Consider the following 27,822-nt stretch of genomic DNA (forward strand, 5'->3'; position numbering starts at 1 on the left):
GGGGAAGGGGGGAGTAATGACCCAATCATTGTATGCACATATGAATAAAGGACATAAAAAAGAAAGAAAGTTATAAATGCAGATATGTGTGTGTGCCATGTATATGTGTTGTGCCATATATGTGTGTACATCTATATACATATATAAAGGCCCTAATGCAATCAAGTTTAGGAAATAAAATGGAAATGAGAAAGTAAGAGATAAAGTGAAGAAAAAGACTAGACAGATATAAACAGGTGTGATTTTTTCCCCCAAAATGGTTGCAATGTTTTCCAGCCTATATGTTTTTGCTGCTCTCCCCTTGAGAGATGAAGTCCCTGTTTCTTCCCCTTTACTCTAGACTGACCTGTGTCTGTGTTGAAAGAAATGCTCATCATAACTTACATCTGACTTTTTGGACACCACTGTGGAACTCTAAGCCATCAAGGTAGTTTGGGGTCATCATCATGTAGGCAAGCTCAGATCACATGTAGATTTTCCAGCTCTCAGTCCCAGCCCAGGTTCCTGTCAACAGTCAGCACCAGTTAGTTTCAGACATGAGAATAAAGATTCTTCCAGATGATTCCTGTGCCCAGCCTACAACCTCAGATATCACGGAGCAGAAACAACTACCTTACTCTTCTATTTCTATATCACTGAGCCAAAAAAAAAAAGTATGGTAGTCACAAAACAGTTATTTTTAGCCACTAAGTATTGAGGTAAATATATTATGCATAAACAAATGACAGAACAAGAGAAAATAGCAAATGGTTTTTATTGCTAAAATTATTGAGGTTGACCACGATTGTACTTTGTCCTCATCAACCTATACCTAGAACTGGGATAGCTAGATCATGAGATCTGAGTTCTTACACTTTACTAACTCTGCCAAGCTCTGTCTCACCAGGTATGCATACTACCAACACTTGCATTTATTATGATAGTAAATTTTATCAATCCCAAAAATACTTTTAAAATCTCAATATTATTATCACATACACAACAATTTCTAGTGCAGCATGTTTGAATACAGCAAAGCCTAAATATTCTTACAGAAACAGCTAATCTGCTGTTCATATATGCAAGAATCAGCTTTATAGCATTTAAGATGAATGAATGTCATCTATCTATATATTGATATGATTAATCTTAGAAAATAATGTTTAAAATGCAAATTGAAGATACTACATACTATGATGATATTTATGTACATTATCTCTATTGTTTAACCCTTCAGAAAACCTGTCGTGTGTCTACCAAACATCAGGCTGTATTCTAGGCATAGGGGATGCAACGTTGGAAAAATATAATGATAAATTTCTTGATCTTGACCCTCCAGAGTTCACATGACTGGTAGTTACCATGCAGCTATATATAGTCAACCAGCAAAGACGAGCACAGTAGGCTGGCACAGTGGCTGAAGTTGTAGAACACCTCCCTAGCAAGCATGAAGTCCTGAGTTCAAACCACAGTACTGCCACAAAACAAAAGGAAAAAAATGTCAGAAATGTGCACAGCACTGACACAGTTTCAGAAGAGAGTCTCCTTCTGGAGAGAGAAGAGTACAGAAGGAATAGACAGAAATTTGATGCATAGCTTTACATTTTATTTATTTAAAACAACTGAAACAAATAATGGCAGCATATTAATGTCTGCGAAATATTGGTGACAAATATATATTACCTTTTGTGCTTTTGTTTGTTTGAAATATTTCATTAAAGGAAAAACTTAAATCAGCCAGTGTCAGTACAACATAGGAACTGCTCTTCAGCTGGTAGGGACATACCTTTCTTACCAAAATGCCACATGCATGGATAAAAACATTTAAAACATCAGTATTACTATATTATAATACATCTTTAACCTGAAGGAGACAGCACAGTATATTGGAAAGAGGTTATATAAACATTGTATCCAAAGAAATTTGAATGAAAATTCTATTTTCTCCCCTTCCTAGTATCAGTGCTTGGCCTTCAGGAAGCTCAATTTCCTTACCCAAAGGTAATTGTAATGAAGCAAACTTACCTCTATGGAATTTTGTTTGAATGAGAGAGAAAGTAGACAAGTAGCAAACATCACGGAATACCGGCACCTGGCAGGCAGCATTCTCACTGCTTTACCTAAATTAACTCTGATCCCCAAACTGTGCATCTGTGAAGCATTGCAGCAAACTCGCAGGGCCTCTCTGGGATATCTGTAAATGTCTGAAGGAAATAATGTGATACTTGGTAAGTATTAGACACTGCTTGATCTTCTAGCTCCAGGTGTCACAGTTTCAACCTTATTGGATGCAATAGACCTATGATTATGTTTTATCTTTCCAAAGCTCTGGCCTTGGCAGTTGAAACAAAATGTCTGTGTGAAAATCTGTTTGAGGAAGAAAATGAGGGTAGTAGTGCTCACTGTGATTCCAAAGTCAGAGAAATTGTGTGATGCCCAGAAGAAAAATGCATTTTATTAATAAGACACAATGTTTAAGAATAAAACAGAAATACTTCATTATTACTCTATTTTGTACAATATTTCATTATCTTATACATTAAGACATTATATTATATATTAATTCATTACTATATTATAATACATTATATTTTCATTTTGCATTATTTTTATTATATTTTCATTAACATTATATTTTCAAGGACACAAGTACTTAAGTTTTTTGGTCTACTTAGATAAATGGCTCTCCTTTTGACCTAGTGAAAAGAATTTCTGGGACATTACAGGCACTACAAATCAAGTTTTAGGCTCCCTGAGTTAGTTCATTTAATCTTCATATTGACCAAAGGAAGTAGTTCTATTATTATCTACATTTCACAGAAACTGAGGCATAGAGAGATTTACTATCAAATCCACGTGCAGGATTTCAATGTAGTCAGTCTGGTGTTAAAGCCTACACCCCAAACATCTGCGTGTCTGTAACAGTGTCAAACTAAACTGAAGAGAAAGGTGAAGAAATATAATTTCAACCAAAGTATTACAAATATATCATTTTAAGCTGGAACTGGAAGAATTTCATAAATTATGGTACAATTATTACAGTAATTATGGAAATTATTACAATTCTGAAGACTCTCAAAGACATACACACTTGGTCATAGGTAAAGTCAGTGTAAGAACCTATTTCTTCCTGTTCCAGTTCCCAATATGCCTGTGTTATAAATGAAGATGTTCTGTTCGGGAGTGGACATCAACACATAAGAAATGTGGGTATTTAGTGAACACAAGAAGACACAGAAAGATTAAAAACTTGAACTTGAAGAGCAGTGATGGCATGGATTTTGGTAGTTGATAAAAACAGTAGATTAAAGGTCAGGTGCTTTCCAACTCAATGTGGGAGATTTACAGTATTTATTCTAAGCGTTTAGAGCAACTGCTCCCATTGGAATGTCAAGTACTTGTCATCAGGAGCCTCTCATTTGAGCTCTTTTCTTCCATGATCTTAAAAATACTGCTTATGTTTGTGCTCCACAACAGATGATAAATATTCTTTTCTTGTGTCTAGCTTCCTTGCCTGCCAGGAGTTCCTCAAGGATAATGCCTTTTGCCTCAGTTAAAAACATATAGTAGGTACTTAAAAGATGTTTGCTACGTTTAATAATAATGAATGTATGGTGTCAGAAAGCTATATAAAAGATATGATGTCATTTATTTAATCAACTCAACTGCAAACTTGTCTCCAAAAATAACTGATTTGTACTTTACATAAGTAAAAATAAATGTGTATCATGTTAAGCCACTGAGATCATAGGCTTATGTGTTATAATAAAGAGCTTTTGTTACTACATCTCTTGTTTAGCCTAAAAGGATCTGTTTTCTCCAAGCCAAAATTGTATCCAGAGTCAGGTTACTGCTTATACATTCAAACTCACTTGTAACTGTTACTCAGATTCCTCTCTGCTTTGGTCAAACTGGGTGATACTTGTCTCTCAGTGCTCAACAAATCACCATCATTTTCCTCACCTGTTTGTCTTTACACATAGCATTCACATTGTTTTGAATATTCATTTGCTTTTTATTTCTTACCTGTCCAAATCCTTCCCTTTCTTTATTTTCTAGCTTAGGCTGATCCACTGTGTTACACCTTTTCTAATGGTTCCACTGATACCCGTTCTTTGAATGTTAATTGCATAACAAAGTGTTGGCTCATGAATACTCTGTTTTTCTTTACTCTTATTTGTTTGTTAATCTAGACTTCCCAGCCAGATTCCAAGCTCCTTAAATATACGAATCAGTTATTGCAGTATCACCATGCCTAACATGGTCCTGATCAAATGGTAGTCATTCAGTATTTCGTGAATCATTTATTCCATTGATAGCAGTCTCACATATGGCTTAATGACAACTGATTCAACAGACCCCAAATCTGACCCAATAGTAGTATATCATGAGGCACTAAGCACTAGTAGAATTGGTACTAAAGAGGAATGAGGGATCCTGTACTTGTTAGATCATCTCTAAAGGCAGAATAAGGAAAACATACTAAGTTCAGACATAGCTCATGTCTAAATGTGAAAAGCTCATTAGTTATAAATAAAGAGAAGAGCCAAAGGACCAGTGTGCAAGGAGCTGAAGCTTGGATTGAATTGAATTGCAATTCTATCTGTCTCATTCATGCCATTTGAATATATCTAAGTTTTATTTTCTCAGATTCAACATCAGAGAATCATTTGGTAGTATCTCCTTAAACGGTAGATTTTTCTACGTACTGTACATATGGTTGTTGAAATCCTAATAATGTTTATATCAGCAGTGGCACCAATGGATTTGGATTACTCTATAATTATAAGATACACATATATTTAGATATGGTTGCTTACAATAATGACATCAATGGGTATAGTTCACGTTTCCCATTTTCTTAGAAACTATCATCTTGATGTAATTGTATGTGACTCACTAATTGCCAATTTTGTAGTGTAAAAGGCTTCTGATGATGTCACAGGTGAAAAAGGATACGGAAGAAGGCACCACAGGGTATTTATTTTAGAGAACAATTTTGGCTGAATATGTCTAATTAAAGAAATGCCCTTTCTCCCTCATATAGTGCAAGAAAATTGTCTTGAAAGAATGAACACTAGTATGTCTTAGAAAAGTGTAACGAGTGCTCTTTATTGTCTTGTATTATTAGATGTGGCATTTTCATTATGTTCAATGATATCTAATCATTGGACTAAGGATAGAGTATGAAAAATAGATGAAACCATATATTAAATTCCAAATCCATTAGGCTTCTTTCCATTTTCAGCCTTCTCTCTTTTCTTGTTGAATTTGTCTATGAGCTGCTTCCCTTCATAATCAATCTTTTCTTCACCATAGACTTATATTCTCCTCTAAGTGAAGACAACACAAGTTGTCTACATGGTGGAATGTATTTACTTTCTCCAAAGTAGAGGAATCTGCTTATTTGCTACAGATACATAAAATTATGGAATTTACTTTTGCTAAACTAGCATTTTTCATTGACTGCCATCAACCTCATAATCTCTTTGATCTGAAACATCTTCCATGACATCAGGAGTTGTATGCGATCAATAGAGAGGATGGAACATTGAGTAATTTGTCCATCTCTTTGCCTTCAGGCATTCTAATGTAATATTGGAAAAATGGAGACTTGTTTTATTGTTGTGCTAGGTGGAGGTACATTGTAGCTTTTTCAAATGTTATTACAATATTTCAAATATATCATACTTGAATTCACCCCCCTCAATCATTCTCATTTTCCTCTCCCCCTTTCCTGGAGTAAGTTCAACAGGTATCATTTTTCCATTTACATGCATATGTACACTGTATTTACACTATATTCACCCTCTCACACCCTTTTCCCACCTCCTCCCTTCTCCCACTGGCTCTACCCTTCCTCCCTCATGCAGGAACTGTTCTCCAATTTTGTAAATGAAAAAAATGACCTTTTTGTTTGCTTAAGATAGCTACAACAGGGAGTTTCCTTGTGACATGTCCATATGTATTATAATCCAAATTGGTTTATCTCCTCTACAAAATGGAGATTTTATTTGCATATTAAAGATAAAACAAATGACTGTTACAGGGTATTCACCTGTAGATGTTTAATGGCAGTGGAAGCATTTTGGATATAAGTCAAGAGTTAGGAGTAGAAATGCCAGTTTAATTCTAGTGAAGCTTATAATAGATGAGTTTTCTATAATCTTTCATTCCCTTGTTCTGCCCAATAAGTTTCTTCTTTTGATATTTTAATTTCTACTTTTTCATATGCTATATCATACCTTGATTGTTGTATGAAACATGAGGGGTTGGCGCTTGGACAGATAGAAAAAGAAGACGTTTCTGTTTATTTCTACCACTCATCTAAGTGTAGAAACATAATGGGGAACTGGTCCTTAGTTGCTAGAATGACAAGCCACCTGTTGAGTGGTGCACACAGAAACCCTTTTGTAACGTGAACTATGTCTTCTTGTTAAATTTATCTGATGTTTGACAGCCTGTGTGGCTACCACTATATTATAGATACTTTAACTTCCAGATTCCTCTACGCTCTATGTGAGAATCCACTAAAAGCATTCTCTGATTATACCGTCAGATCCAAGAAAGACATCTGAGCTTTAATTAAAGAGTACATGAAGAGAAAAATTCCTGGTATCTCCTCGAGTAGACAAAAGTGACATATCCTCTCTTCAATTATGTTCTAGGTGACATTGAGTAGGTTTAGAGAAATTTATAACACAATGGGCCTGGTATGTCAGTAGAATTCATTAGCATATTCTTTTATGTTTCTCAACATAGATCTCTATGTAGTAAAATGTCAGATTATAGACTCAACATAATCATTTTTGGGGATGTGATCATGTTATTTCAAAGTATTCCTCATTTAGGAAAATGTCTTTGTTGTAATACTTCCTCATACAAATTAGATTTGCATTGGTGCTCAGGGGTTATTATTTACTATTGTTCTTGCCTCAAAAAACTTCCAACAGAAACCAGTGAATACACATTTTGTTAACCTTGACACTGAGCAGGAAAGTTCCAATTAAAAGTATGAAGACCTTTCCTTGAGTGCACATCTGGACTGGATTTCTATCTATGAGTAGACACGTGTGATAGAAACAGTTAAGTCTTTGTGGGGTTTCTGGAGTGTAGGATTGATATTCTGTGTAGAACAAGAAGTATAACACACTGTTGGAAGCTTTTACTTCATTGTATTGCCATTTTTTATAACTTTGATTATGGCACCTTTCATTCCAAATGCCTGGAGTTATTTCTCACCTCAAGAAACTGTGGTTAGTTTAAGAATAAAGGATAAAGCAGGTGTTAATCCACATGACCTCTTCCTTTTCTTTTTCTGGCAGTAGTGGGGTTTGAACTTAGGACCTCATGCTCACTAGTCAGGCGCTCTACTGCTTAAACCATACCTCCAGCCCTTCTTGCTCTGGTTATTTTGGAGATAGTGTCTCACTTTTTGTCCAGGCTGCCCTGGACCACAATCCTCCTATTTTAAACTTCCTGCTATGACTGGAATGACAGGCACACCACTGCACCCAGCTTTTTGCAACTGAGATGGAGTATCATGAACTTTTTTGCTCAGGCTGGCTTGGAACCTCAATCTTCAGAATCTCAGTCTCTCAAGTAGCTAGGATTACTGCCATGAGCCACCAATACCTGACATATTTTCTTATATCCTTGTTGTATCCTACTGTCCATTATCTCATGAATATTTCAATAACTTAAGTTTAATATCATGGACTTCAATACACAGCTCCTTACTAAGTTCCTAAAATTACCACAAAAAAAAGAACCACAGATCACAAACAATATAAACCTCAAACAATTAGAAGCTGATGGCAACCCATATGAGAATATTATATTAAAATAAGGATTGTGGAGTGTATAAAATGCTTGATTCTATGTTAATAAGTACAAAGATGGTAAGGCAAATTAGTGTCCATCTCCTGTTCTCATACAGAGATTAGAAAGTATAATCTCTCTGTATGACATCTAACACACTATAGACATTTGATAACTTACTAAACAATTCTAAATTCTTACAGCCACATGAAGCATCTGTAAGAAACAGCTGTTAAGCTATTGGCCACTTACTCATATCAAATTAAACACATAATAGGATTAGAAGTAGAAGTCAAATGGAGGGGGCTGGAGGAGTGGTCAAGTGGTAAGAGTGCCTGCTTAGCAAGCTTGAGGCCCTGAATTCAAACTCCAGTGCTACCAAAATAATAATAATAATAATAATAATAATAATAAAAAGAAATAAAAGGATAATTCAGAAGCCAAATGGAGAGCTGCAAACAACATTGGAAGGCACATTTTGAATTAAAGTTTCTATTTTCTGAGTGGCAAAAAGTTTTCACAGCATGTCTCTTAGTTTTCTCTCCACTCTTGTTTTCAACTAGGCAAAAGGAATGTGTTATAATCATCCTAATGGTTGGTGTGTAGCAGCTAAAAAGTGTTCTCCAGGTCAATATGTGCTGGGGTAGGATGAATAATGTCCTCTCCACCAAATTGCCCATCTCCTAATCTCTAGATCCTTTATGTGGAAAAGAAACTTTGCACAAGTGATTAACTTTGAAATGAGGTCATTTACCTGGATTATCCAGGTAGGACTGATGTAATCACCTGACTCCTTAAAAGCAGAGATATGTTGAAATTGGTTTAATAACTTCCTAGTATTAATATGTACAACAACCTCATGGACTTTCATATAAGATGTGTATTTCCAGGCCACATCTCAGGCATTTTGATTCATTAAATCTAGTGTGGGGTCATAAAGTCTGAAATTTAACTCCACTTAAACAACTGATCAAACTGGACTCCAGAGGCCATTTTTGCTTGATTTTAATTTAACCCAAGTTGCTGTACTTAATATGTAATTTCCTTGTTTCATTTTCCATCTTTACCTGAATCAGCATTTCCAAAATCAGAGAAAAGATAAAGACATCTTAACTTCACTGTTATCAATTAGCTGACTTGATGGCCTCTCCTTAGAAAACTGACAAATTTCAAACCTTGGGTTTTTTTTTAAATAATTATTAGAAAATTTTAATGCAAGTCATGATTTTTTTATTTAGGCTAAATAAATCAATTCAAAGCCAGCCAGTAGCTCGGGATAATTACACTTGGGAATTTTTCAGAATTAACATATGAAACAATAAAGGAAGAAAAGGAAAGTCTATGTTGGATAGTGAACCTTGGTTTTTGACAACTAAATCAGAGATACTTGATCAGGAAGAAAAAATATCCTCTTCCAGGACTTTTATCACATGTCTTTAGGTGTTCAATGCATGTTTTCCATTCTAGACTGTAAGTTTCATTATGGCTGAAAACACGGGCACATTGTTTCATATGATCAGTTCTACCAGCTGGCAAGTGCCAAAGAAAAGTTTCTGAGAAGCAGGGGCATGACTCAAGTGGTAGTTCAAACTTCAGTACTACCAAAAAACAAACCAAAACAAAAAGCTCCAGCAAAGAAATGCTTTTGAGGTAAATAGACACCACAAATAGGTCGTTGGTGGAGATAGATTGGAGACATGTTTAGGAATTAAAATGGGCAGATTGACAAATCTACTAAGAGACTGCAGAGGAACATTCTCAATCCTTATCCTCTTTTTTCTGCTGCTGTTTTTGGAACTCAGGGCCTCGTGTTTCTTAGGCAGGCATTCTTCCACTTGAGCCACACCCCAGCCCCATTCTCAATCTTTAAGCTAAGTTTTCCCAACCAAACACATTTAGTAGAAGATTAATTTAATTTTAAGATTCTATGCTTGGGATGTCTAAAGGAGAAAATAAGCAGTGGCTAACTACAGATACATACAAACCTACAAATCTTCAGTGTGGTGAGCAGTATAATGCTCCCCAAAGATGTCTAGGTTCTAATTTCCAGAGCTTTTGACTGCCATCTTAAGTTGGACTTTGCATATGTGATTAGAGTTATGAATCTTAAAGTGGGAAGAGGAAACAAGATTAAACAGGTGGACCCAGTCTAATCACATGTGACCTTTAGAGGACAGAGTTTTTGCTAAACAAAGAGAATCAGAGATGGTAGCACGAGAAGGATGCAATCTGCTGTTACTGACTTTCTTGATGGAGAAAGGTAGTTGTGAGACAATGAATGGCAGCCTCTGGGATAGACCAGAAACAACAAAAGAAAAACAATATTCAAACTATTCTTGCTCTCATCCCCACTCCTAATCCACGAGATTATAACACTTACTGGTACAATTCTTTGAGACCACATTCCCTGGAGCTGAGAAAGGAGAAAACACTCTTCTTCAACTTCCCATCAGTCTGTAAGACATTTGCTTAGTTGTTAGTCTTTGGTCTGAGTTTTCACTAAAATATCCTATTGAAGTTGCCATATAAACTGTCAGGGGAGGTAAGTGTTGGCACACAACTGAAAATATGAGACTCTTTGACCCTTTGACTCTGTCGGTCACAGAGTGAAAGCTTGTCTTCTTGGGGGAGAAATTCACATCCTGTGCCCCAGTTGCCATTCTCAGCACCTAGCAATCTGGGTTTTCCCCATCTCTAGGGACATTCATCTGAAGCCTTCCCGAGAAGCCAGGTGAGCCACATCTGTGAAGACTGTGGGCCTGGAGGATCTCTCAGAATGGCTATTTAGGACCAACTTTATAGGTTGTACAGTTTTCTATCTCATTTCTTTAATCCTCCTTATTCAACATTAAAGTCTAGTTTCAAATGTGGAGAATTGGAAAAGAGTCTGACTGGCCATTTTGACAAAGATCCAAAAAAATTACCACCCATGACCATAGTCACAGCAATTGTAATGGGCACTATCTAAAAAGAGCTGTGTTTGATGTTTTTCTCAGGGTTAGAATGGGGTTAAGGAATTGGGGAGAGTACATACTATCAACTTGTCCTGTCACTGCAAATGTTACCCTCATCAACTTGATGAGGCAATGTTGTCTATTTACTCCTTTGCAGTTGGTGCCTATGTCCTTTAATACACTGTCATCAATGTGGGGTTTTTTTGTGTGTTTATTACTTTCTTATTTCTGGTACTAAAAGGTACTCAAGGCTCATCTTATACATTGCCTGGCTCAGTCCTAGAATCATTCATTTTTTTGTTCAAGAAATTTTGGTTACTTTTATGGTAAGTGGTTTTAGAAACCAAGATCTGGGTGTTACATGTGCTCATTGACACTGGTGAATCTTTGCTTCTCAGTGTCCTTAAATAGCAGAGTAAAGAAATATATGTGTGCACTTAATCTATTTATACATGTATACACAGATGCATAAATAATTTTGTATGTAATATTTCCCAAGTTAATTAGGTGAGCACTTTTTTCCTTTAACCCTCATTAATGAAGTTATTTCATAATTTACAATATAATTTATACTTTTGTTACATCCTTCGTTTGATTCTGTGATCCCATGACTTATTAAATTACTATGATTTAATAATAATAATAATGATTTTTATGTACAGTACTGATATGCCCCAATTCTTTTGCTTTTAGGTTTTTTTTTTCATATAGGGTCTCACGTGTTTGCTGGGGCTGGGCTCAGACCATTATCCTACTATGTCTGCCTCCAGAGTAGCTTAGATAACAGGCATGCACACTTACTCTTGCATCCTTTTAATTATTTTAAACATGTACATATATTTAAAAGTCAATTTTTCAGCTCTGAAATTATAAGTTTTGGCAAACATAGGGATTCCACATATCTATCATATTTTCATGGATAGTAATTTATCTGTCCTTAAAACTTCTCTGCTTCACTTATCTAACCATTCCATAAGTGGTTAAAAGACACCAAACAGTGACTGATCCATTAAAATCTTTATGGACTTGCCTTTTCCAGAGTAATATATGTAATATTTCCAAAGTTAATTAGGTACATTAAGTACACTTTGCATAATGACTTCTTCTACTTATCTACATACATTTATGATCTACCCATGTTTCTGTGTGGCTTGGTAGCTCATCCCTTTTTATCGCTGAAAAGTACTTCATTGAATGGGTGTTACCACATTTTTGGTTTTGTGGACTTTCTGTTGTTTTGGTTTTTTAGAGACAGTCTTGCTATGTAGCCCAACTTGGCCTCCAACTTATGATCCTTCTGCCTCAGCTGCCTGAGTGCTGGGATAATAGGTGTGAACCACCATGCCAGCTTGATGTACCACTTTTTGTTCATCCACTCAACTAATTAAAAGACTTTTGAGTTGATTCACATCTTTTATAATGAATAACACTGCTATAAAATTCATGTTCAGGTGTGTATGTAGTCATAACCTTTCAAATTAGTTAAGGAAGTATTAGGTGTGCTAGATTGCATGGTAAGACTATAGGGTTTTTTTTGTTATTGTTGTTTTTTATGGCATTGGGGTTTGAATGAAGAGCCTCTCACTTTCTAGGCAGGTGCTCTTACCACTTGACCTACTCTACCAGCAAGGCTATAGCTTTGTAAAAAAACTTCTAAGCTGTCTTTCTGAGTAGTCATGCCATTTTGTATTCTTACTAGCAATGATTGGCAGCCCTGTTGTCAGCAATTCGTACTCCATGACATCTTAATTTTAGTTCAGGAAGACCGATACTAGATTTCTGACCCACAGAATCATAAGATAATAAATCTCTCTTAAACCACTGCATGTGTGGTCATTTGTTACAGGTGCAACAGAAAAAACAACGCATGCATACAGTGCTAATGTTTGAAAAATACAGATTTTTTTTTTACTGAATGCCACAATTTTATCAGTAACTCAGAAACTTGTTTATGTGATAGTATATTCTTTCTCTCACTTTACAAAAAACACCTGCTAGTGATACCAAAACAACTGTTAGTGGTGACAATAGGTAATATAAAGAAATATTAATAATTTTGGATTAAAAAACCTGTGAAGTTCAAGAAACTATTCAAAATGATGGTATAGTATATGTTAAATTAAATACTTTTTAATGTTCATGTCTTTTTCAAATTCCTGAAGTTTACTAAACTTCCTTCAATGCTTTCAGCTCTTCAAGCTACATTTCATGATTAATTTTTTAGATTTATTAAGGTTTTAAGGAAAATAAAGAAAATTTAATAGTCAAATGTATTTTGAGAAATAATCTTACACCTCATATTTTAATTATCAACAATGCAGAACAAAAATATCTATAAACATTAATTTGACCAGATGAGTTCTGTAAGTAATTTATTTCCTGCTACTTTAACTTCTTTTCTAATGTTTCTCCATTTCTATAATTTCTAGATAATTATCTTCCATATTGGGCCACTAATTCTTCCTGCCAACTACTTTATTTCCCTCCATGTAAAATAGGCACTCTTAGAGTGCTTTCACTAAATATTTATGCGAAAGTGAACTTTTATTCCAATTCATTAAGAAAAAAGCAATAATGTACCTCACTTTTAAAGAATGAACACTTTGGACCTGCACTGAGAAGCATGCTATGAGTGAAGTATCTAAAGATACCACATCATGATTTATTTTTAACATTTTTAACTCCATAACCCCCATCAATTTACAAATCTTATATAATACATGCATATACGGAAATGTCACTGTAAAACCCTCTGTATAACTATCATATACTAATAAAAAGGATTTTTTACATAAACAAGATTGCATAAGCGTCGTATATGAAAAACACTGAGAAAGTTGTAATAACGTATATATACCAATATTTAAGTTTATTAGGGGAAAAAAGGAATGCAAACATCCCATAAATGGTGCCATGCCTAATTATGAAATGAGTGGTGGAGTGGCAGAGCAACATTTTAAGCATAGTTTGTGCTTAACATTGATTCACTGGAGATGTAGAACAATTAATGTCCTTTCATTCCTGACCTCAATAGATCATGCAGGTCACTTCTGCTAAGATCAGGGCCTGAAAGACCATAACAGTCTGTGCTGTAGGTGAAAACATTAAGTATCAACTATAATAAGACATCATCTTTTATTGAGTTTACTGTCTAGAGGGAGAATGAGAAGTGCAAGTGTAACTGTAATGTAAGGTAAAATGTAATCACTAGCATAAGATAAATATAAAGGACTAGAGAAATCCCAAAGTAGGAGAAAGATTGTATCCAGATAAGAAAACCAGGTAAGCATTAAGGAGGAGGAAGCATTTGAACTGGACTAAATAAGAATTTAACGGGAAAAGGGAACACAGCAAACAAAACTAGGTATCATAATAGCGATATCTAAGAAACATGAAGTTATCTAGCATAAGTTTTGGGGTAGATTAAGAATGGGCAGTAAATTAAAAGTTTGGCTAGACTTACATTTTTTTGGAATCCCAGAAGTCATACAAAGATATTTCATTGGACAATAAATACCCCTTGAAGATTTTTTAGACTATTTTAGCAAAGATATTTAAAGTAATTAGACAAAACACTACAAACATGACTGGGAATGAAGAAGTTACTTCAGCTGTCTATTCAGGTTGGGGTTTGAAATTCAGCGTGCATGAGAGTTGTGACTGGGGCCAGCCTTTGAGACTATAATTGAGTACACAAATAACCTCAGGAATCTTTATTTGTAGCAAGTCCCTCAGGCAATTGAAGGCACATTGAGGTTTTGGTGCCTAAAGAAAAGCTTGACATTGAGTGTGGCAGAGGAAATGGGTTATAGGGTATAGATGTGATAGACCTGGCACCCTGCCTACAAAACCTAAATTTCTATAAATGACTCAGCCTCAGTTCTGAGACTCACTTAACTGAATCATCAAAAACAGTAAATGTATCTAAAGCTGTACAAAACTAATTCTCAGAATTTCTTCTTTATGATGACTGTGTAACTGAGCAGGACCTTCACATACATGGTTTATGGTTGAATCTAACAAGTTGAAACTAAATTGATACAACTAGAATGTCTTACTTCTTGTCTTTTTAATGTCTCAAGAGCCTACTGGGGCTGCTGAGAGAAATTGTAAGAAAAGGAGGGATACAAGATTGAATTCTTCAAAGGCAGAGATAATAACTAATTCATCTCAATTAGTAAGATTTATTACTGAGGAAAGAAGAAATGAGTGAGTCAATAAATAGATAGGAAAAGTAAGTGACATTTGTTGAAAGTTTTTAGAAGGTGTAATTTTAATAACATCAGTAAAACTATTATTCTAATGTCCTACAAAATATTGTTTCAGGAAGGCTTTATAATTTCCTACCACAGTTACAAACAAAGGTAAGACAAAAAGCCCAAACCTCTCGTCCTTTCTTGTGGAGCCTATACCATCTGTTCCCAGAAAGACTTCCTCTGGCGTTTTCTACTCTGCAATAATCAACAGTCAAGAGATTCTTCAGATGAGGACATTGTGAGGAAGATCTGTTCATCTCTTTAGGGCAATGTTCATTTCTAGTACCATAGTTTCCTAGTAATCATTGAAAAACTTGGCAAAGTATGGCATGAAACTCTCTCAGAAGAGAGACTCAAGGAAAAAGATAGGCACCACAGGACAAACTTTATTGGGCTTAAGAAATGTAGTTGTGAATAAACTTTATATGAAGAAGATTCATAAATACTCCTCCATTTAATGGGAAAAAGTCCTGAGTGCTGATAAGATTCTGGCTTACAAATATCATATGTTCTTTCTCATTTGTGGTGATGACAAGGGGACATGAATGTGAAAGGGGGATGATCTGGGAGAATCAACAGGAGGGAGGTGGGGAAAGGAAAAGACACTGAAGGGTGAAAAGAATCAAATTATGCTATACATATATATGTATATTGTAAAACATATATTTATATATATATATATGTCTGTCTTTTACATGTATATAAAAGACAGAAAAAGGGGGGATGAAAAAGAGGGGGAATAGAAATAAAATGAAGGTCATTAGCTTGTTCAAAGTACACTGTATGCATAAGTACAATTACTGCAATGAAGCCTCCTCATATTATTAATGAAAACTCATTCAGAAACAAAATAAAACTATTAAAATTATTTTCCAATAAGTGATACTTTATAATTTTTGTTAAGCAATATCTTTTCATCAGTATATACTAAGAACAATTTAAATGAATAAGTTTATAAATATACAAGATTAAAAAACCAAGAGAATCTGTGTTAACAGTGTATTGAATTCGGGAAAACAACTATTTCCTGGGATATTTGCTGGAACATAATTATTTTAAAGATGTAATTAATCATGGAGAATTTTTGTAGCAGTGAGAATGCCTTTACTTCAGTAGCAACTGAAGTAATCTCTTCTGTGGAAAGGACAAAAGTCCACAACGAAAGATGTACCATCACTTTAAATTAGTATCTAAACAGTCTTATGTTCAATGTGTTTGACTCTTGAGACCAAATGCATTAGAGGAAAATATATTCCATATGAATTTGACTAGGTGGCATTTCATTTTCCAAAATATGCATAATGTAGTGTTTTAAATTGAAAAATTCAGATGGGAGTCTAGCAGGTGTTTGATTTCTAGCAAAGTAATATAAATGGCGGAGTATTGACATTATTCTTCAATGATTTGAAGTAGATGCTATTTACTTGACTTTTAATGGTATTATAAAATTGCCAGTACTCTACCACAGCAGAGAACTGACTAACAGAACAAATGCATTTCTAGCCACAATGTCATTGCAAACATTTCATCACACACTGTAAATTGCAATTTAATAGAAACAAGGATGCCACCAACATACAAAGGAGCTGTTGTCTGTGGGCCCCTGATTCATTCTCATGTCATAGCAAATATAGTGACTAATTTTTATCTTAACCATATGGAATTTTAGAAACCCTATAATCTAACTCCAGTATAATATACAGAAATATGTATTTGATGATCAGAAATAAAATTTAGATTAAATTCCACATTACCTGGCATGGTCAACTTTGCCTTCTAGTTAGAAAGCAGACAAAAGCTATGTATTGTACAACCTTCCTTATGGAATTAGGCAGTTTTTAAATTATGCATCATATGCCATTCCTACAATACCTAATTATCACTGTCAATTCCACTTAAGAATAATTTTATGTAAAAATATTTCATAATGAGCTCTAACTTTTCCTTCAGAATGAATTAAAATATTAACATTATGTTCTTAGACTACTGCAAATTATAATTTGATATATATGATCTCTGGAAAAATAAATGTCAATGGCTTTTTGGAGTTTTTTGGGGGGACTGGGATTTGAACTCAGGATCAATGATTTTTTGAGATAACAATATTTACCATATGTCTACCATCCAAGGATATACTACTTTATTCACTGGAATTTTGGAAGACAGACAAAATGAATATAAGCATAAAATTAGGCTAAATTCAGCAGCTAAATGCAGACCCTAGACCTTTAAGTAGAGCTATGAAGGCTTCCTCCCCAGCCCTGACAAAAGTACATGAAAGGGGAGAGAAGCAAAGATAGGATTTAAACAAGAAATGCAAAACAGTCTTCAGATGTTGAATTTATAATGAATAGCAACTTATATTTGACATTTAAGTGTTTTTATTAGAAATTTTCAAACTTTAGTTGAAGTTTTTGTGTGTGCCATTTATTGGCTTGGAAATATTTTGACCTTCATATTCTAGGCAACATTTCAAATGAATACCTGAAGGACTGTGAGAAAAGTTGAAGTTATGACACTTGTGTATAACACATGAAAAACTGGAAATTCCAAGAGAAAGATTCTTTAAGCCACTTCTGCTGAATGGACCTTTCTTTTAATTGTATGTAGAAGTGCCAAAACACTATATGGAACCAATTCAAGTATCAATGTCTAAAAGGAAAATGAAAAGTCATTTATTTAAAACAATTGTGGAGATTTTTAGCTTCTATTGATATTTGTTTATGAAATGTCAAAATAGTACTAAGTTTTATGAGAGGAAAATATGAAAGCTCCTAGGTTTTAGGATACATATGTATATATAGTAAATTTTATGAGTGTATTTCCTGGAAGTTGTTCATTCATCTCATCATGCATCATTTATTTCAACATTTACTCAATACTTATGTGTTAAACTCAAGAGATTCAAAGACAATCTTTGTTCTTTGACCTAATGAATCCTTGAGCCTCAGTGATTCAGAGTGATTAGTGAATATAGTTCTTGCATTTTACTTTCAGCCTCATTTTTCCTAATATTCATAAATGAATCTAGAATGTGAACAAAGCTAACAGATATGAGGCTTCATTCAAAAATTGAAATACTGTTTTGGGGTCAATATCTGGCTCACACACTTTTCTACTTAGAAGGAAGTCCTTCTGAGGCTCCCTGGTGAAACAAGTAACTGATCCCCAGCAGGCTGCCCTACCAGGGCACCACACACCCAAGTCAGCACTGGGCAGAGCTGAGTCCCCAGTAGAGAATCCCTAGTGAAGCTAGGGCTCAGGTTGGGAAGTATCTCCTCCATCAAGTCAAACAGTGGCTAGGAAGATTTTATCTTGTACAGAATAGGTTATGTTCTTTAGAAGGACAGTAAGAAGACTAGGACTCAGATGGAAGGCTGGAAGGGTGCTCAGGCTGAAATGAACTAATTGACTGAAAACTGATTATGGAAATGTGGTGAACGTCTCCTGGGGAATTAAAAGTTGGCTATATAATAATGGAGCTTAGTTCAAAGCTACAATTCAAACTTTTCTCAGATATTCAGTCTTTTAAAAACAGTGAGCATTGTTGATTTATCTCCTTGATAATTAAATCCTCTTTTATTTTAATTATTTATTTACTTTTCACTCTACTGGGTATTGAGCTGAGAGCCACATGCCTGCTAGGAAAGTGTGTACGACTCGAGTCATACTCCCAGTCCATAAACACTCCTTCATCATTAGTATTATGTTAGTTCTTTGCCCTAAAACTTTATTTTTGTGATCAATATTGCTTTGAATAATCGTTATAATCTCATTATTAGATTTTTTAGTTCAGATCTCATTTTTTCATAGCCTCTATAGCCTTTCCCCTTTATCTTAAATATGATTTCACAATACAGTTCCACTCTTGGTTTCTATGCACTATGTATGTACATATATGTGTATTCATGTATGCTGTTAATGTGTATACAGATTGATTAATCTGAATAACATTGCCTATCTGAAATAAATCTTCAAGTATATGTACACATTGTAAGCAAACTACATATTAATATATGTTTTGCACACATGCATTCATCAACTTATGATTGTTTTTTAAAAAATTCCATTAAGATTTTTCTTTTTATTTCATCAAATTGGTCTTATTTCATCAATAGTTTATTACTGTCTCTCATTTGAAGAAAATAGATATGCAATAAAGAAAATATGATCATTAACTACAAGGAGGAAAACACAAATATCAAATGTGAAATGGTAAGATAGTACATCAAATTAGCATGGACTTAGAAATATTTATCTGATGATAACTCCCAAATATACTATTCCAGCTGAGACCTCTCTCTCAAACTCTAGACCAGACATAGCAAACTACAGCCTTTAGGCCAAAGTCAGCAACAGTTTGTTTTTGTTTAAAAAAAAAATGTTTAGGGCTGGCAGGATGGCTCAAGTGGCAGAGGGCCTGCCTGGCAAACTTGAGGCCCAGAGTTCAAATCAAATCCCAGTACCACAAAAAAAAAAAAATGTTTAAAGGTTTATTGGAACACAGCCACAGCCATACCTATTCTTTTGCACATGACACAGCAGAGTAGCTGTGTCAAAGACCATATGGCCTGCAAAACCTAAAACATTCACTATCTGGCCCTTAATAAAAAGTTTACTGATCCATGCTGTCCTCATATACTTAACTTTTTCCATGTATTTCCACTTAGATATCTGAAAGACATGCCAAACCTCAAATGTTCAAAACCAAACTTTCATCTTTCCTGTAAAACCTGCTCTAACCCAGTCTTACCCATCTGAGCTGATGGTACATTCATTCTTCTAGTGTTGAAGATAAAATTTTTGGAGTCATTTCTTCACTCCTTGGATTCTCTCACACCCCAGTTCCAGTCAGTTGTAACCTCCCACTGCTTCTCTTTTCAACATATCCAGACTTCTGAATCTTCTCAGCACTGTACTGGTGAAACTTTCACCTGCAACAGTGCCATATCTTAGCTGATTTCTGCCATTGCCTCCTGCTTGGGCTCCCTGTTTTCTACCTATTGTCCTTACAGTTATTTTTTCAATGCACACCCAGAGTAATCTAGCTAAAATGGAAGGCAGACTATAGCCCTTCTCTAGTCCAGACTCCATAGTGGCTCCCAAGTTCCTTTAAAATAATAGCCAAAGTGTTTGTAATGGCCCACAAAGCCTTAAGTTATCTGCCTTGCCCCCATTACCTCCCTGTCCTTGTCCACTCTCCCATCACTTGCTCCAATCCAGCATCTGTGCTTCCTTGCTAATTCTCAGTAATGAGCTCTTGCACCAGGTTTTTGCATTTAGCTGTGTTTTCTGCTTCAAATTTCCATCCCTTTGCTATCCATGTTTCTCATTCCTTCACTTTTTCCGGTGTCTTTCCCCAAGGAGGCCTTGATCATCTTATTTTCTTTTTTTATTGGTTGGACTTGGGTTTGAACTCAGGACTTCGCATTTACAAATCAGGTGCACTACCACATGACCCATGCCTCCAGTTTATATTTTTTAATAAAATAAATTTTGTTGCCATTTTTTAAAACATAACATTTATTGCTTAGATGGTTGATACAGAACGGCTTTCTTTTCATTCTGAATTTGGGACTACAAAGAGGAACCAAAAGCACCAAAACCAAACTTGTGATTCTCTGTTCATGTGGCATAAACCAGTTTTGTACATAACACGTAGCAGCAGTTTTTAAGTTCCCTTTAGAAAAATATGAATTCTGCACATTTGTTATTGTTTTCTGTTTAATGCATGGACTGAAATCACTGAGATCAACTTCCTTCTTTAAGAAAGAGAGCAGAGGAAAGAAATGAAGGTGGGATGAAATCTGTCTGAAGCTGGCATCTGATTTGTCAGGAGCTTCCCTGGAGCTGTTTGGAAAATAGCCATTGAGGGGGTTTTGTTTTGTTTTAACAGCCAGGCATTTCATGTAGTGATTGAATCTCAACATTGTGTTCATCAATCAAAAAGAAAAAACTTGTACTTCAAAAAAACTTTCCAGAAGATTATATATATATATATATATATATATATATATATATATGCTTTTTTTTTTTTTTTTTTTTTTGCAAAAGCCCCTGGAGAAAGAGAAAGAGAATCAGCTAATAGAAACAATTAGCTGATGCAAGCTAAGTTTGCTCTGGTTATTTTATATTTTAGAGATAGTGTCTCACTAACTTTTTGCCTAGGCTATCCTCAAACTGCGATCCTCAGGATCTCGGCCTGCCAAGGAGCTAGGATTGCAGGTGTGAGCCACCAGTGCAGTTTGTCTTATTTTCAGTTGCAAAATTCTATTCCTTCAACATCTTCCAAGTTTTATATTCCTTACCTTACTCTTTTTTTTTCTCCACAGTACTTTGTTATCATGTTACTTGTTTTACTTAGACATCATGTCTATTTACTTTCTACTTCTCCCTGCTAGAATGTAACCTCTGAAGTGTAGGATTTGGGAATCTTTTTCTTTTAACCTATTTATCCTAAACACACAGAAGAGTACCTAGCCCTTACTAAGCCTATGTAAATACTTTGTGAATAGAAAATAAATGAACATTGTTTTCATATTATTCAATGAAAAGCAGAATAACAAAAACAAAATTGTTCAGCTAATCAATGTTCTTTAAGATATGTAAGTATAAATGTATGTGTATCAATATATATATGTTCTTTTGGATATTTTTCCTGTCTCATAGTACTACAATTATTAGGAATGTCTTCAAACTATAACAACACTTTCTGTGTCCCTGAGATCATTGTTGTTCACTCTTTCTTTTAAATACAATGTTCAGTGCAATGTTTCTATCTTACATTATTTTGAAAGTTGCTGATGTTCTATGGTCATGTATATACTATCTTATTCTTCTAAGTCCCCAGTTTAGTAAATTTACAATTTTGTTATTAGATTTGCCCCACATTTTGACACTCCTTAAGCTGATGATAACTTACCTGCTGAAACTTCATGTCTTACCCTAGGTTCTTTACAAATCAGAGCCTGAAGCAAATATTCTAATACTAACCTTTTATTGAGGAAGTACAAGCTTGGGATAGTGACATGGTAGGAAAAACATGATAGTAAGACAAGGAAAGAACAATGCAATGTAGTGGACTATTCTCCTAGCTGTCCTTCTCAACCAGGTGCAAAAAGAAAGACATGCACAAAGACTCAGCAGGTATGTTCTAGTATGCTGGAATTTCTTTGCAAGAACTCTCACTCCCACTTCCCATTGGTCAAAGTTTACCCACAGTTAACATTTCTACACTTCTTCAATTTCATTGTCTGGATATGCAAGAAACAAGAAAGGTGACTCAGCAAGGATGATCTCAGCATGTGGGAATGAGGACCCACCTTGCCCCAATATTTTACATTTGACTCAACTCTAGCAGTCACTGGTAGACTAAAAGGAAGGTGATTTCTTCAGAAATAGGCCATTGAGGGCCTATTTCTAAGACAGGACACAATTTCTGTGCAAACCACCAACTCTAATTGTCATCAGCTCTACTCAGCTTCAAATTATCCTCAGAATAATCTTCGTACTTTCTTTGTTCAGTCCCTCCATGTTCTCTAACTCTCTTTGGTCACAAACTTCCAAATATTTTCTCTCCCTTGCAGTCAACAGTCCTCATCCTGCTCCTCATCAGGCCTTCAGGAGGTCTAGGATCTTGTGTCCTATCATTGCCCCTTGGTCTTTCCCGCATTATTACTCACCCTGGCCAACCCTAGCTGGCTTTTTGTTTGGAGGTCTATCCTGCAATTCAGGATAGTTTTTAGCACTTATCTGCTCTGTCTGTTCTACTTCTGGGTTGACAGGTATACCGTACCAAGTGACCAAAGCACATAAACTGATGCAAATTCATGAAACTTTAAATATAGCCTATCTTCACTTCTGTCCTATAATCCTTTTATTCAACTCCCATGGGCATTCTATAACCTACTCAGCAACGATTGCAACTGTGTAATTTTCCCAACCCACAGTTTCAGTTTATCATCTCACTTCTTTTTTTGTAATTTTACTTTTTATAGTAAGAACATTTAACATGAGAACTACTCTCTTAACAAAATTTTAAGGATTAAGTACAGTATTAATAACTATAAAGACAATGTTGTTCAGCAGAATGTCAATCTTAATCATCTTGCATTAATTGAGATGTTTAACTCATTTTTAATTTCCCATTTCCTCCTCCCCCACCTTCTTATAGAATATAAATCCTATAAGAATTTATAGAATTCTATAAGATTTATTCAAGAACATTTAGAAGTCTGTGTAAGTGTATACTTTTCTAGGAGTAATGCTTTTGCTGCTGACCTGATTCCATCCTGAATTGTCTCCTAGAAAATTAGTTCAACAATTAGCCACTACTGTCTACTCTCTTCCACCTTCCTTTATCCGTCTTCTCAAGCTGCTAACCAGAGTCTCTTCCATCCTGAAATTGAAAAACACAAGAGAGAAGTGAAACAAAGCAATTAGTCACTTTTTCATTTCATTTTTTGTCAGTTACAGACTAGTTCAGATTTCATTATATAGCAAAGACAGTATTTTCAGCAAGATCGTCTGTTTTTTGAGATAATTAGGGAAGACATATCAGGGAATGGAAAAATGAAAAAGAGCAAACTTCAGCTTTTACTGTGTGAATTATTTCACATGATTAAACCCAAAGTGGCATATTCAGGTATCAGCAATACAAGTGATTTGAGTAAGTGTCTAGAACTTGACCAGAAAGCATAGCTCAGTAAGCAAGTTCATGCGCCTTTAGGAGACAAAAACTGAGTGAAGATGAAACCTTAGTATTATGAAATTATAATTTTCTTTTCCATACACTTAAAAAAATGTGTATTCTTCGTCTGGGCACTATCAGCTTATCAATCTGGTAACGTTGCTTGGGAGTGTCTTCTTTGACCTTATTTTCTGTTTGTTCAATAAATTATTGAAAAGAAGTAGAATCTCTGACTTTTATTGTGTGTTTGCATAGTTCTTTCCATGTTGTCAGTACTCAAGCTCAAGAATCAAAAAAGTATGTACAACCTGCTTGGAAGGTTTCCCTGCTCTTCCCAGAGACATCAATTATGAAAGTAATAAACCCTTTCATTCCCTCAAACATATGCATTCCCTAGTTCATAATTTTTATATAAAAATAATAATGAAGCCTGGTACTGGTGACTCACGCCTGTAATCCTAGCTACTCAAGAGGTAGAGATCAGGAGGATTGCAGTTTGAAGCCAGCCTGGGCAAATAGTTTGCAAGACCCTATCATGAAAAATCCTTCATAAAAATAAGGCTGGTGGTGTGGCTCAAGGTGAAGCACTGAGGTTAAGGCCCGGTACCACAAAAAAATAATAATGATGAAACACCTTAGGAGCAGTCGTACGAGGAGCTCTGTTAACCACTCTCCAGTGAAATAATGATTGGTGAAAATTATAGACAGCAACAACTTACTGTCTTTGTAAATTATTTTAAGAGCATACACCAAGTGGGAAGACATTTATTCAAGAAAATCTAAATCTTGGTAAGGATAGTCAGAGGACATCTATGCAAAAAAACTGAGAAGGGAACTCCTTCAATCTTGAAAAAAAAAAAAACCCATGAAAACCCACAGCTAGCATGATGCTTACTAGTGGAAGACAGGAAGCATTTTTCCTGAGATCAGGAATAAGACAAGTTTGCGCATTCTCTCTACTTCTGTTCTCCCACTGTATTAGATGTTCTGCTCAAGGAAATTAGGCAAGAAATATCAGAAGAATTGAGATCAGAAAGGAAAAGTTTTAATCATCTCTTGACCCTGTATATAAATAATCCTAAGAAATATATAAGAAAACAACTCTAAAGGGCTGGTGGAGTAGCTCAAGTGGTAGAGAGCCTGCCTAGCAAGCCTGAGACCCTGAATTCAAGCCCCAGTACCATAAAAAAAAAAGAAAGAAAGAAAGAAAACAACTCTAAGAACTAATAAACTAGTTCAACAAAGTTGCAGAATATGAGGTCAATACACAAAACTCAGTTGTGTATATATATGTATATATATATATTATATATGTAATAATCAGAAAATGAAATTAAGAAAATAGTTCAATTTATAATAGCACCCAAAGAATAATATATCTATAATTAAATTTTAAAAATAAATACAAGACTTATCAATTGAAAACTATAATAAAATATCATTGAAATAAAGTAATGAACATGTAAATGGAAAGACATCCATGTTCAAGAATGGATAGACTTAATAGTGATAAGATAGTTATACTCTATATTAATTTCTAGCACCAATATAACAAATTACCACAAACTTAAAATATTTTAAAGATCTAGAGGAATCATTTTGCAGAAAATGAGATCAAACTAAATTTCAGATGGGAAACTAGAAATTTAGAACTCAAAAATCTTGAAATAGAAGAATGAAATTGGATAAACTAATGCATCTAAATTTTGAAACTGTGAAGTTACAATAATGAAGACAGTGTAGTACTGTCTTCATAAAGACAGACATAGAGGCAAATGAAATAAAATTGGGAGTTTAAACATAAATACAATTGATTTATTTTGGGCAAGGGTGCCACAACAATTCAATGGGAAAGAAAATATTTTTTTTTCTTTCTTGGCAGTCCTGGGGTTTGAACTCAAGGTTTAACACTTGCAAAGCAGGCATGCCACTGCTTGAGGCACACCTCTAGCCCCAAGAACAAAATTTGGAGACAACTAGATATCCACAAAGAATGAAGTTGATCCCTTACTCAGTACTATACATCAACATCTATCAAAATGGATCATAGACCTAAATGTAAGAATTAAATTTATACATTTTTAGAATAAAATTTAGGTATAAATCTTATGACTGTGGGTTTAGCAATGTTGTCTTTATTATGCAAATAAATGTGTCAGTGACAAAATAAGAATATAGACAAATTGGACATTGTGACAACAAAACATTTGTGCTTCAAGTGACACTTTGAGATAGCAAAATTAACTAATAGAATGGGTAAAAATATTTGTCTACCAAATATGTGAATAGGGACTTGTATCTAGAATGTGTAATTACATTTATAGCTCATCAATCAAAAGACAACTCAATAAAAAATTGGCAAATGATATAAATAGATATTCTCCAAATTTACACATAGCCCACAAGCACATGAAGTGATACTTAACATCAATTAGCTAATAGAGCAATACAAATTAAAACTACTCTAAGACACCACTTCTGCCTACTTAGATGGCCATTATTATAGTGACAGATGGTAACTGGTGCTGGCCATATGGGAAAATTGGAACTTCATATATTGCTGTACAAAATGTAGACTGAGTATATAATACAGAGAGGAAAGATAATGCTGTTACAATGACTTAAAAATACTCTTTAAGAGTACAAGGATTATAAGTGAATGTCTATATAATAGACCTAATTTTACCATGAAACTGTAATAATTCTAAACAAACTTAACAAATGTATAGAAAAAAGGCTGACAGAATTACTAGCAGACATTGACAAATTGCCCTCATGGTGGAGATGTTAAAAAACCTCTCCCAGTTACAAAAATATCAAGCAAAGACATCAGAATATATTAGGCCGTAAAGCAAGTTTCAACACAGTTCAAAGAAACCAGCAATAACACTGCATGTCTCACTGATTTGTACAGAATAGATAATAATCAAAACAGAAAGAAGATATGTTTAAGATGCATTTCTATCTGATGGAGGATCATAGATTGCCTATTTTGTTTTTATGATTTATTTTTGTAAATCACTTATTGTGGAGAGGGAGTGAACATTGTCAAATCTTAGTGTGCACTAGCAACTTCAATACCAGTCAACTTCAAGGGAAAGCTAAGTGATTTTCCTAAATTCTGGTAAGTAGTGGGGCTCATGTTTGGCCTCGGATTTGTCTTAGGAAGTCCTGTACTAAGTATATTTTAGAAATGAGATATTGTGTCTTGACTATTCCCTGGAAACTAGACAATGAATTTTGAGCATGGGTAAATGTATGTAATCCTACCTTAAGGAGCGATTCATATGAAGTTACTCCTCCCTTCTTTTCTCCCTCCATACCTCCCTTTGTTCCTTCTTTCTATTTATATAAACCCTGAGTCATGGGGGCTGGGAGGAAATGAAGCATTAATACCATATCCACCTTTATTTTGCTACGGTATTCGTCCAGAAGAAAATGAAAGCTCATTTTGCTGCTGTTTACACAGTGGAGTTGATCTTCTTTTTATTAAGGGGTGGTACACCAAAGGGGTAGAAAATTTGAAGAGCAAAGAGGAAGAAAGTTTAAATATCTTAGAAAATGCATGTTATCTTACATGTGAGGTACAACAGCTGACATTAGGTGACTCTGTGCTTAATGTGTACACTCGTAAGTATATGAAAAACGATAACCTGTTCAAAGTACTCCAGGAATCGGGGGAAGGGGATGCAGGAGGGTGGTTGGCGGGGTGAATGCATGTATGACATAATTGATACATTGTAAGAACCTATGTAAATTACACAATATACCCCCACCCAGCACAACAAGGAAAAAATTTAAAAATAAATGTATGATTTTATCTATATAGCCAACCAATCCTATGAAGAAGGTACACTTGGAATTATAAGAGACTTATTATGTGTTTTAGGATATATTCTTCAGCTATATCTGTAAGACACAGAATGTCCCCTCGTGTGCGTGTAGCCCAAATTTTGTCTTTCTGGAATCTTTAGCCATGGGTGGGTGCATCATTTATAGGAATACTACATAGAAAAGATTAAGCTTTCCCTTATTTCCACATCTGGAGTAAGAGAAGATATATATTTTATATGCCAGATAAAACAGTTCCCTCATTTCAAATATTTAGCCTAACAAACCAACA

General features: G+C 34.8%; 1 long non-coding RNA gene across 1 annotated transcript in view; it reads right to left on the bottom strand.

Moving 5' to 3' along the window:
• Positions 1–275: 275 nt before the first annotated feature.
• The window catches only part of LOC141417355 (uncharacterized), a 30,141-nt gene continuing 2,594 nt past the window's right edge, over positions 276–27,822 (bottom strand). Inside the window, exons 2-5 of the long non-coding RNA XR_012441890.1 lie at positions 23,291–23,408; positions 2,005–2,183; positions 1,341–1,453; positions 276–504 (exon numbers count right to left, since the gene is read on the bottom strand). This is a non-coding gene — a long non-coding RNA (uncharacterized lncRNA). The remainder of the gene's footprint in view (positions 505–1,340; positions 1,454–2,004; positions 2,184–23,290; positions 23,409–27,822) is intronic.

The sequence above is a fragment of the Castor canadensis genome, chromosome 2 (genome assembly GCF_047511655.1).
Source record: "Castor canadensis chromosome 2, mCasCan1.hap1v2, whole genome shotgun sequence".
Lineage (NCBI taxonomy): Eukaryota > Metazoa > Chordata > Mammalia > Rodentia > Castoridae > Castor > Castor canadensis.